Raw genomic sequence first — 13,451 nt, forward strand, 5'->3', positions numbered from 1 at the left:
TTAAACGTTTATTAATTTTACCATTTATTTCTGAGTGGAATACAGTGCACCACTCATTGTATGTATGTTATCTTTAGATTTATTCTGATTTTGCTAATGTCTGGTTTTTATGAAACCAAGAGAAATCTATGTTTATTTTTAACTGTTAGAGGGTGATTCTCATTCAACTTTCCAGAGCATGAGGTCTATGCAACTCCTCACAAACACAATAGAGCTTCCTGATATTTGAACATTCAGACTCCAATTATAGTTAGTTACACATTGATACAGAGAAAGATACAATGTTAACTCAATGATAGAATATGGCATCGGCTTAGTCTTTCAATAATCTCATATTCCGTGGTCTGATTGATTCGATGTCTGTTTTGTTTTGAACAAAATTATTTAGTACGTTGTCAATTGCAGGTAACTTCAAAAGTATATAATATTTAAAATATTACAAATATATTATTATAAAATTACATAGTCTCTTTCTAATCACTTTGTTAAATAACTGAAACTAAAAAATTTATTTTTCCAATTAAATCAAATACTTTTGAATTTATCTTTTATCTACCCAACATGTTTTTGATAAAGTCCCTTTTTCATTACTTACACCATTAAAATTGTTTTTCTTTTTTTTTTTCAACTACATCAACCACCCTCTTCAACATGGTGACAAGACAAGGTGTTACCACACTCGCATCTAATTTTCAACAGCATCAACCACCCTCTTCAACATGGCGACAAGACAAGGTGTTACCACAACTATCAACAGGGACTAGGAAACCCTAGCAAATATGCATACTAGTATAAATGAGCTACGGCGCTCCAACTAGGCTTTGGAGGCGAATGTCTTAACCCTCCAAGAGCGGAAACATGAAGACGTCGAGTTAGAAAATGAGATGCTTGACTCCCAACCTCTCTAAAGAAAGATTTGGAGTGCTCCAATTCTAGAGAACTTCAAACCACCATCAGTGGTTAAAATTGATAGGAAGAGTGACCCCAAGGATTACATTTTTGCCATAAACATTCATATGGCGATCATAGAGGAATTATATTCATTAAACTGTAAGCTTTTGTCCATCACTTTTCAGGAGACGGCCCTAAGGTGATTCATGAACCTATCATGCCTTTCGGTAACCAGTTATAAGAACCTTTCTAGGAAATAGATCCACCAATTTTTGATGAGTAAACATCAAAAAATGTCTACCATTAATTTTTTATGTTCACCAAGGATATTGCGAATCGCCGAGAGAATACCTTTTTCGCTTCAACGAGGCAACCATAAAGGTAATTCATCAAAACTAGGAAACGTCAGAATAATTTGAGAGTCGAGCATTTCAACGAATCTCTCGCCTAAAATGTCATTGCCTCCATGAATGAAATCATGTCACGGGTTGAATGTTAATTCAAGGATGGAGAGAGAAAAGTTGAGAAAGTTTCCAAAGAAGCTTAGAAATGTGTCTCTTATGTATATGGCTCGCCACAACAGCAGCGCAGAAGCCACTACACCTCGCTTGTTAGAGACATGACAACTTTCAAGCAAAGTGGAAGGCCCACATTTAAATTCACCAATCTCAACACCCACATTGAGAAAGTATCGCGTGAAGTGTTGCACACTCATGATATTCTGCCTTAGCCAGCCAACCCCTAAGTTAGATACGATGGGGTCCGAACTCGACAAATGATGCAAGTACCACAAGGTAAAAGGTTATCACACTAATGACTACTACCAACTTAAAAGGGAGATCGAGTGACTCATCCAAGAGAGCCATCTGACGAAATACCTCAAAGGAGGTTCTCATAAGTTTGGAGACAGTTCCATGACTCAAGGGGCGATGCCAGCCCAAAAACCCCGGGTCTAAGAAAGGCAAGGAACCCGAAAGAACGGATGAGGACATAACGGTCTTCCATACCCCAAATATTATAGTTAGATTATTCACTAGGGAAGGAGAATCTAGCTACTCTGGTAGGAGATATTCCCGCCAAGTTATAGCGGTAGAAAAATCACCCACTAAGACTAAGGAGAACGCGAAATATAATCAAAATCCTAAAATCTTTTTCTCTCGAAAAGAGTCGTAGGAATCCTCCCTCGTTCTCTCCCCACACTCCATGGTCATAAAAGTGAAATGCAATTATTGGAAGATAAAGCGAGTATTATATATCCAAGAAGTTCATATGATATCTTGTACTGGGACACCTTTGATAGACTAAAACTGGACCCAAAGGAGCTTCACCCTTTCAGAGACTTTTTGGTAGGCTTCTCTAAAGAACATGTCCAAGTAAAATGCTACATAACTCTCAAGATGATGTTCTAACTTATTGGAGAATGCAAAAATGATTAAAGTCAAATATCTCATTGTAAATGGCCTATCATCGTACAATATAATCATTATGTGACCTGCCTTCAACCTCTTGGGGGTGCCTTGTGATCAGTGCATTTTGATGCATGTTCTTCCATGTTTGTACTTAAGCATTTCTTCGGTTTGCTTTGATTATTTTTATGTTTTAATGTGTTTTCATAATTTATTTTATTTTTGCACTTATTTAATTTTCAGCATTAGCAGCTTTCGCGAGAAAAATTATATCTTGAGTTAGGAGTATCGGATTGAGACGTGCTACCAGTCGATGAAAAGCTAAGAAAAAGATCTACAACTTTTATTCAGAAGTCGAGAGTTGAATCAAACTGTAGCAGGGCCAGAAATTTCGTTGAAGCTGGTGCATTATTTTTATATTTTGTTTGGGTTAGTTGTATTGGGCTAGTTTTTGTAATTTTCGGGTTGGATCCTATAAGGGCCCGAATTTACCTTTTATTATATTAGGTCTTTTACTACTATAGAAAGGGGAGATTTTTTTGGAGGAGACATTATTACTTAGAAGATTTCATGGAGAGCTAATTCTCAAAGAGCTTATCTGTTGTATTCGAATTCCACTTTGAGGTTTTTAATAATTTCACTTTAATTTCGATTTCTTTTCAATTCTTCCTATAAACTCGTTTGCTTAATTCGATTGTTTCTTATAGGATAGAGTTGATTAAATTTGATTGTTTGTATGATCCTTAACTATAATCACGTTAGCGTAGCTTTTTCGTTATCGTGTTTGATTAAGTCGCGTTTGCTTAATTCGCGTCTGCTTAAATCCGTTTGCTTAATTCGGAAATTAGGAACATACATCATATAATACCAATTTGCGCTTGTCAGTTGATATTATAATCGAATAGGAATAATTAATCATTTTGATTTTACCTTTAATAATCATCGATTTAAGTTTTGAACCTTAAAACCCCCCTTATTTTCATTTGTTTGGTTATAACATTTAAGAGTCCTTGTGATACGATACTCGAGGTGTCGCTTTCCGTTTACTATATATTATTACTCGTTTTGATCCGCGCGCGACAGCGAATCAAATTGGCGCCGTTGTTATAATTTTAGGTATTGTGTTTTAGCATTTTTTTTCTCTAAACTTCTTGTGTCTTGGACTTTTTGCGGTTTAGGATTAAATATATATATATATATATATATATATATATATATATATATATATGTTTTTAAACAAATTGTCTCAGATTATTCCGATTTTTTATCGATTCATTAGGAAAAAATCAGTAAGCAAAAGCCACTAATAAATAGTGGACGACACCCTAAAAAATCGAAATTCCCTATTTTTCTATTTTTTATGATTTATTTTTTGTTTTGGTAGTTTCAGAAAAATCTGAAAAAAATTCTCAAAATTCTTAATTGACGTTATTAGATTAATTTTCGTATTTTTGTATTTTTTTAATTTTATTTTAATCGTTTTTTTCGTATTTCAATTGTTTTTACATAATAGGGACATTGTCGGTATTTTCCTATTTGTTGCTGCATTGCTGAATTAGTTGTGTTTTCTCATTGTTTGTTGATTTTTTTTCCATTGAGTTTAACATGGATGACCAAAGAACTCTCAGAGAACTTGTTGCCCCTGATGTTGATTAGAATGATTTGTGTATTGATAAGACTCCAGCTGCTGCGAAATCCTTGATTGAGAATATGTCACTTAACTTCCAACAGTTCACAACAAGAGATAATTTTTTGGTCCAAGCAAAAGGTGTGAATGAGATTCAGGTTTCTTCTTCCAACAAAGCTCTAGAAACCATAATTGATGAACTCACCTCTTTAGTGAAACAATTGATGCTACCCATTCCACCACCACCATCATATAACCCTCCACAGGTAACCACCTTTTTACCTTCTGAACCTTCACTAGAGGAACTTGTCAAGCAAATGGTTGTAAACAGTCTCCAATTTCAGCAGCGAACAGATTCTAGTATTCAGACTTTACAAACGCAAATGGGACAACTTGCTACTCAAATAAATAACATGCAAGCCTAAGGGTCGAACCAGCTTCCAGCCCAAACAGTTGTCAATCCAAAGGATTCTAATGCTAATGTAAGTGAAATTTCCTTGAGATCCGAAAAAGTTGCAGAACCAGCCCCAGAAAAAAATAAAAACATTGTTAGTGTAACACTTGAAAATAAACCTGAACCTTCTATTGTTGTTGAGGTTGAAAAAAAGTATGTATCACCAATCCTTTTCCCACAAAGAGTATTGGAAAATAAGAAGATTGACGAGGAAGAGCATTCTGTTTTTCAAATAGAGTTGGTTTCTGAAGTTGTTAATGACGCTAGTTCTGAACTATTTGCGCTTGATTTTCCATCTCTCTCTGGTTTTGATGATATTTATTCATGTTCTGATTGTACTGACACTAACGTTTGTGTTGTCTGTGCTGAGATTGATGCTGCCTTGCAGGCTGATACATTTGCTACAGGTGAAGTTGTTACGAATAAACCTGTTTTTGCAGTTGATGCTCTTGACATCCCGGCTGCCCCAAACATACCATCCATTGAACAACCACATTCTGTAAAGCCTAAACCACTTCCCAAAGATTCATATTATTCATCAAAGCTTTAACTTAAGCAGAAACATAAGAAGGGAATTGGATGGACCATGGCTGACACTCGTGATCTTAGCCCATCCATATATATGCATAGGATCTTACTTAAAGATGAAATAAAAGTAGTGAGGCAGCCCCGTAATCCTTTGATTCTTGATGTTGAGAAAAAGGAAATCACTTTCACGCGCCTATTCAACACTTTTACCTATCAAAGATTCTTCTTTGATCCTGGAATACAAGGCGAATGCACTAATCAAAATTTCAAGGTCAATGGACACTACCCAAAGCTACTACATGAGAACCCGACTCTAGAAGAAGAGACTGTAGAAGAACTCTCTTTGGGAAAGGCTGCTTATGCAATCACTTATCCGCCTTGACTTCTCGGGTGTGTTCTTTCCTTTCTCTCACTCTTATTTTATATTTATGCTCTTTCATTGAGGGCAATGCATGTTTTAAGTGTGGGGGAGGGAACCATTTATTCGTTTGTTTCGTTTGTTTTCGTTGTTTTTGTTTGTTTTTAGTCATTAAAAAAATGCATCTTCTTGAAAGTTTTAGGCTATAGGTTACTTTGAGTCGAGTTTGCGGAGACTTGGGAAAAATTCACAAGATCGGTATCGTATTAATACCGTAAGTCTCCTGCATATGGAAATTGATTCGAATTCTTATTATGTTTTAGCCTTAAATTCTCATTCTCTGACAGCTCTTGAGTATTTTATTTCAGTAGTCAGCACCATCTCACACACACTCTACGCAGGGAAGCCGATGAATATAAGTGAGTGTTCCGAAAAAGAAAAAGAAAAAGAAAGAAAAGGGAATGCACCTTCTAAGTTTGGTAACCCTCACCCGGTCACTTAACCCAACGGATGTAGAACCTTTAAAAAAAATTTAAAAATAAGACTCGTTGTCAGTTGGTTCAGCGGTTTCTGGTGCTGAACTTGGTAGGGCGTATTACGGTCCGAACCCCCCGCAACTACAATTGAGTAAGCAAAGGGTTATGCCACTTAAGTACCAGAACCCCGTGCAGAAAAGGATCAGAGTCACTAACCGGTCGCCTTGCTATGAGTGTGTGGAGATAACGGGCTTAATGTGATTGCGCCTGAATGAAAAAGAGCCAAAGAATGATGAGTAAGTTAGGCTTTAATATAATAACATGATTCGAGTTGATTTGTGTATTCAGGAGGTTTATGTCTGCATAACTGTGGATTAGTGTTCTTACAATGTCCTTAGTGTGCAAGATTAGTACCTATCGAAGCAAACTTAACCGAAGATGACTTGTAGCCTAGAATGAGTAACCGTTGATGTGTCTGTGTTTTGTTTTGTTTTTCATTTTTCTCGGAGTGCAAAAGTTCAAGTGTGGGGGAATTTGATCAGTGCATTTTGATGCACATTCTTCCATGTTTGTACTTAAGCATTTCTTCGGTTTGCTTTGATTATTTTTATGTTTTAATGTGTTTTCATAATTTATTTTATTTTTGCACTTATTTAATTTTCGTATTTAATTTTCAGCATTAGCAGCTTTCGCGAAAAAAATTATATCTTGAGTTAGGAGTATCGGATTGAGACGTGCTACCAGTCGATGGAAAGCTAAGAAAAAGATCTACAACTTTTGTTCAGAAGTCGAGAGCTGAACCAGACTGTAGCAGGGCCAGAAATTTCGTTGAAGCTGGTGCATTATTTTTATATTTTGTTTGGGTTAGTTGTATTGGGCTAGTTTTTGTAATTTTCGGGTTGGATCCTATAAGGGCCCGAATTTACCTTTTATTATATTAGGTCTTTTACTACTATAGAAAGGGGAGGTTTTTTTGGAGGAGACATTATTGCTTAGAAGATTTCATGGAGAGCTAATTCTCAAAGAGCTTATCTGTTGTATTCGAATTCCACTTTGAGGTTTTTAATATCTTCACTTTAATTTCGATTTCTTTTCAATTCTTCCTATAAACTCGTTTGCTTAATTCGATTACTTTCGTTTGCTTAATTCGATTGTTTCTTATAGGATAGAGTTGATTAAATTTGATTGTTTGTATGATCCTTAACTATAATCACGTTAGCGTAGCTTTTTCGTTATCGTGTTTGATTAAGTCGCGTTTGCTTAATTCGCGTCTGCTTAAATCCGTTTGCTTAATTCGGAAATTAGGAACATACATCATATAATACCAATTTGCGCTTGTCAGTTGATATTATAATCGAATAGGAATAATTAATCATTTTGATTTTACCTTTAATAATCATCGATTTAAGTTTTGAACCTTAAAACCCCCCTTATTTTCATTTGTTTGGTTATAACATTTAAGAGTCTTTGTGATACGATACTCGAGGTGTCGCTTTCCGTTTACTATATATTATTACTCGTTTTGATCCGCGCGCGACAGCGGATCAAATTGGCGCCGTTGTCGGGGACTCTTGTAGATCTTAACCATTATTATAATTTTAGGTATTGTGTTTTAGCATTTTTTTTCTCTAAACTTCTTGTGTCTTGGACTTTTTGCGGTTTAGGATTAAAAATATATATATATATATATATATATATATATATATATATATATATATATATGTTTTTAAACAAATTGTCTCAGATTATTCCGATTTTTTATCGATTCATTAGGAAAAAATCAGTAAGCAAAAGCCACTAATAAATAGTGGACGACACCCTAAAAAATTGAAATTCCCTATTTTTCTATTTTTTATGATTTATTTTTTGTTTTGGTAGTTTCAGAAAAATCTGAAAAAATTCTCAAAATTCTTAATTGACGTTATTAGATTAATTTTCGTATTTTTGTATTTTTTTAATTTTATTTTAATCGTTTTTTTTTTCGTATTTCAATTGTTTTTACATAATAGGGACATTGTCGGTATTTTCCTATTTGTTGCTGCATTGCTGAATTAGTTGTGTTTTCTCATTGTTTGTTGATTTTTTTTCCATTGAGTTTAACATGGATGACCAAAGAACTCTCAGAGAACTTGTTGCCCCTGATGTTGATTAGAATGATTTGTGTATTGATAAGACTCCTGCTGCTGCGAAATCCTTGATTGAGAATATGTCACTTAACTTCCAACAGTTCACAACAAGAGATAATTTTTTGGTCCAAGCAAAAGGTGTGAATGAGATTCAGGTTTCTTCTTCCAACAAAGCTCTAGAAACCATAATTGATGAACTCACCTCTTTAGTGAAACAATTGATGCTACCCATTCCACCACCACCATCATATAACCCTCCACAGGTAACCACCTTTTTACCTCCTGAACCTTAACTAGAGGAACTTGTCAAGCAAATGGTTGTAAACAGTCTCCAATTTCAGCAGCGAACAGATTCTAGTATTCAGACTTTACAAACACAAATGAGACAACTTCCTACTCAAATAAATAACATGCAAGCCCAAGGGTCGAACCAGCTTCCAGCCCAAACAGTTGTCAATCCAAAGGATTCTAATGCTAATGTAAGTGAAATTTCCTTGAGATCCGAAAAAGTTGCAGAACCAGCCCCAGAAAAAAATAAAAACATTGTTAGTGTAACACTTGAAAATAAACCTGAACCTTCTATTGTTGTTGAGGTTGAAAAAAAGTATGTATCACCAATCCTTTTCCCACAAATAGTATTGGAAAATAAGAAGATTGACGAGGAAGAGCATTCTGTTTTTCAAATAGAGTTGGTTTCTGAAGTTGTTAATGACGCTAGTTCTGAACTATTTGCGCTTGATTTTCCATCTCTCTCTGGTTTTGATGATATTTATTCATGTTCTGATTGTACTGACACTAACGTTTGTGTTGTGTGTGCTGAGATTGATGCTGCCTTGCAGGCTGATACATTTGCTACAGGTGAAGTTGTTACGAATAAACCTGTTTTTGCAGTTGATGCTCTTGACATCCCGGCTGCCCCAAACATACCATCCATTGAACAACCACATTCTGTAAAGCCTAAACCACTTCCCAAAGATTCATATTATTCATCAAAGCTTCAACTTAAGCAGAAACATAAGAAGGGAATTGGATGGACCATGACTGACACTCGTGATCTTAGCCCATCCATATATATGCATAGGATCTTACTTAAAGATGAAATAAAAATAGTGAGGCAGCCCCGTAATCCTTTGATTCTTGATGTTGAGAAAAAGGAAATCACTTTCACGCGCCCATTCAACACTTTTACCTATCAAAGATTCTTCTTTGATCCTGGAATACAAGGCGAATGCACTAATCAAAATTTCAAGGTCAATGGACACTACCCAAAGCTACTACATGAGAACCCGACTCTAGAAGAAGAGACTGTAGAAGAACTCTCTTTGGGAAAGGCTGCTTATGCAATCACTTATCCGCCTTGACTTCTCGGGTGTGTTCTTTCCTTTCTCTCACTCTTATTTTATATTTATGCTCTTTCATTGAGGGTAATGCATGTTTTAAGTGTGGGGGAGGGAACCATTTATTCGTTTGTTTCGTTTGTTTTCGTTGTTTTTGTTTGTTTTTAGTCATTAAAAAAATGCATCTTCTTGAAAGTTTTAGGCTATAGGTTACTTTGAGTCGAGTTTGCGGAGACTTGGGAAAAATTCACAAGATCGGTATCGTATTAATACCGTAAGTCTCCTGCATATGGAAATTGATTTGAATTCTTATTATGTTTTAGCCTTAAATTCTCATTCTCTGACAGCTCTTGAGTATTTTATTTCAGTAGTCAGCACCATCTCACACACACTCTACGTAGGGAAGCCGATGAATATAAGTGAGTGTTCCAAAAAAGAAAAGAAAAAGAGAAAGAAAAGGGAATGCACCTTCTAAGTTTGGTAACCCTCACCCGGTCACTTAACCCAACGGATGTAGAACCTTCAAAAAAAATTTAAAAATAAGACTCGTTGTCAGTTGGTTCAACGGTTTCTGGTGCTGAACTTGGTAGGGCGTATTACGGTCCGAACCCCCCGCAACTACAATTGAGTAAGCAAAGGGTTATGCCACTTAAGTACCAGAACCCCGTGCAGAAAAGGATCAGAGTCACTAACCGGTCGCCTTGCTATGAGTGTGTGGAGATAACGGGCTTAATGTGATTGCGCCTGAATGAAAAAGAGCCAAAGAATGATGAGTAAGTTAGGCTTTAATATAATAACATGATTCGAGTTGATTTGTGTATTCAGGAGGTTTATGACTGCATAACTGTGGATTAGTGTTCTTACAATGTCCTTAGTGTGCAAGATTAGTACCTATCGAAGCAAACTTAACCGAAGATGACTTGTAGCCTAGAATGAGTAACCGTTGATGTGTCTGTGTTTTGTTTTGTTTTTCATTTTTCTCGGAGTGCAAAAGTTCAAGTGTGGGGGAATTTGATCAGTGCATTTTGATGCACGTTCTTCCATATTTGTACTTAAGCATTTTTTCTGTTTGCTTTGATTATTTTTATGTTTTAATGTGTTTTCATAATTTATTTTATTTTTGCACTTATTTAATTTTCGTATTTAATTTTCAGCATTAGCAGCTTTCGCGAGAAAAATTATATTTTGAGTTAGGAGTATCGGATTGAGACGTGCTACCAGTCGATGGAAAGCTAAGAAAAAGATCTACAACTTTTGTTCAGAAGTCGAGAGCTGAATCAGACTGTAGCAGGGCCAGAAATTTCGTTGAAGCTGGTGCGTTATTTTTATATTTTGTTTGGGTTAGTTGTATTGGGCTAGTTTTTGTAATTTTCGGGTTGGATCCTATAAGGGCCAGAATTTACCTTTTATTATATTAGGTCTTTTACTACTATAGAAAGGGGAGGTTTTTTTGGAGGAGACATTATTGCTTAGAAGATTTCATGAAGAGCTAATTCTCAAAGAGCTTATCTGTTGTATTCGAATTCCACTTTGAGGTTTTTAATAATTTCACTTTAATTTCGATTTCTTTTCAATTCTTCCTATAAACTCTTTTGCTTAATTCGATTACTTTCGTTTGCTTAATTCGATTGTTTCTTATAGGATAGAGTTGATTAAATTTGATTGTTTGTATGATCCTTAACTATAATCACGTTAGCGTAGCTTTTTCGTTATCGTGTTTGATTAAGTCGCGTTTGCTTAATTCGCGTCTGCTTAAATCCGTTTGCTTAATTCGGAAATTAGGAACATACATCATATAATACCAATTTGCGCTTGTCAGTGGGTATTGTAATCGAATGGGATTGAATCCGCTAGGGAATTGAAATTATAAGAATCGATGATAAGTCGGAAATCGATACAATAGATTAGCTTATTTATCAATTTTGATTTTACCTTTAATAATCATCGATTTAAGTTTTGAACCTTAAAACCCCCCTTATTTTCATTTGTTTGGTTATAACATTTAAGAGTCCTTGTGATACGATACTCGAGGTGTCGCTTTCCGTTTACTATATATTATTACTCGTTTTGACCCGTGTGCGACAGCGGATCACCTTGTCAATGTTCTACTTGAGCATGAAGTATGTATTACCGAATGGACGTATCATCATGATCTAAGGGATCAAGAAACTTCCCAAATATGCAATCAATACAGTATAACGGTTAGAAGGGAAACTATGGCGGCTGTAACCAATATCAACATTCTACTTGTTGTTTTTCTGAAATTTCCAACATAATTTTCATCTTCTCCAACCCCAAAAGGTCCATGAAATCATCACCAAAAATATTTCATGGTTTTAAACTCAATCATAAACATATCAATATCAATAACTACTTATATTCATATAATCACATCACTAAATTCACAATTTCATACCCTACCATCATAATAATCATCATCCCAAACCCTTAACATACAACAAACATAAAATTCAGCAACAATTCAAAATTCATTATCAAAAAATATCAATTGTTATAGCCATAATAATTACAATTCATTCCTCACAATCATGGTCACAAATCAACAATAATCAACATGGCATAAGATCAATCTAAGAGGGTAAGGATCCATCACTACTCTCTCATGATTAGACACCCTTATAGGAATAGTTCTCATTCACCTTAGAATTTTAAGCTCCAAGCTCTTCTATAATTATGGTTTTCTTCTTCTTCATACTATTGCCTCTTGCCCTAACTCTCAATTTTCCAATTATTTCACGTACGTTCTCAATTCTCAATTCTCTCATCACCTTCTTATAAGTAGACAAACTAAATATCTTATTTTAATTTATTTTTAAATCTTATTATCATTACGATAATATTAAATCAAATATATATATATATATATATATATATATATATATATATATATATATATATATATATATATATATATATATATAAAATAATATATATATATTATTGTCCAATAAAATTATAATAAAAGCAATACTATCTCTATATTATTATTTTTATTTTAAATAAATATTAACTTATTTATTATTACTATTAAATTAATTTAATTAAATCTAATAGTAATACTATCAATCTCATAGTGTTCAACACCCCCTACTTCTCGTTAATTACTATCACACCCCTCACGTAAAATTCTAATATTCTAGGGACACTACGTCATTACCCAAGGCTCCCCTACTACCTTAATTATTCAAAATACATATAATATAATTAAATTATTCTATAGAATTAGATAACTCAAATGGGGTGTTACACCATACGAAGTGTTTAACTTTTACAAGAAGATCCTTGTCGTCATACGAGGCGAATACAAATGTTGCACTTTCATAGGAAGATCCTTGTCGATGTACGAGATAAATACAAAGTTAGACTTCCACAGAAATATCCTTGTCGCCTTACAAGGGGAATACAAATGTTGGACTTCCACCATAAGATCATTGTCGTCCTACGAGGCGAATACAAATGCTAGACTTCCACTAGAATATCCTTTATGCCCTACGAGACGAATAAAAATGTTGGACTTCCACTGAAAATATCCTTTCTGCCATACGAGGCGAATACAAATGTTGTACTTCCACCAGAAGATCCTTGCCACCCTACAAGGAGAATATAAATGTTGGACCTTTACTGAAAGATCCTTGTCGCCCTACGAGGCGAATACATCACTAAACCGTCGTAGAAGAATCAATGATGCCTTAATAAATTACTCATTCATTGCCACATGCTATGAATAACATACATGGTACATATCATTTAACTCACTCCAAGCAATGCTTAAGGGAATATCTCTAGAAAGAGCTTCACATGAAGCCCCACCCTAGGGACGCGACTGAAGTCTAGCCCAAGATAATCAACTTAAAGTCTTGCCCGAGAGTTTGATAGAAGTCCCGCCCGATAGGTCCAACGCCTCGCTTGAGGGACTTAGAGTTTCATCAGTCCGTCTTGATACATAACTCCACTTGAGAGACTTAGCGCTCCATTGAACATGCTTATCAAAACTCCTTGCCCGAGGGACTTGGAATTTCCTCGGGTGTGATCCAACGTAAATTATCGCCCAAGGAACGCGACTGAAGTCTAACCCAAGAGACTAAATTTAAAGTCTTGACTGAGGGATTAATAGAAGTTCTGCCCAAGAGGTCAAACGCCTCGCCTGAGGGACTTAGAGTCTTATCAGTCGGGCTGGATACACAACTTTTCCTACGTGACTTAGAGTCCCATCGAAAATGCTTACCT

Source organism: Lathyrus oleraceus, chromosome 4, assembly GCF_024323335.1.
Source record: "Lathyrus oleraceus cultivar Zhongwan6 chromosome 4, CAAS_Psat_ZW6_1.0, whole genome shotgun sequence".
NCBI lineage: Eukaryota > Viridiplantae > Streptophyta > Magnoliopsida > Fabales > Fabaceae > Lathyrus > Lathyrus oleraceus.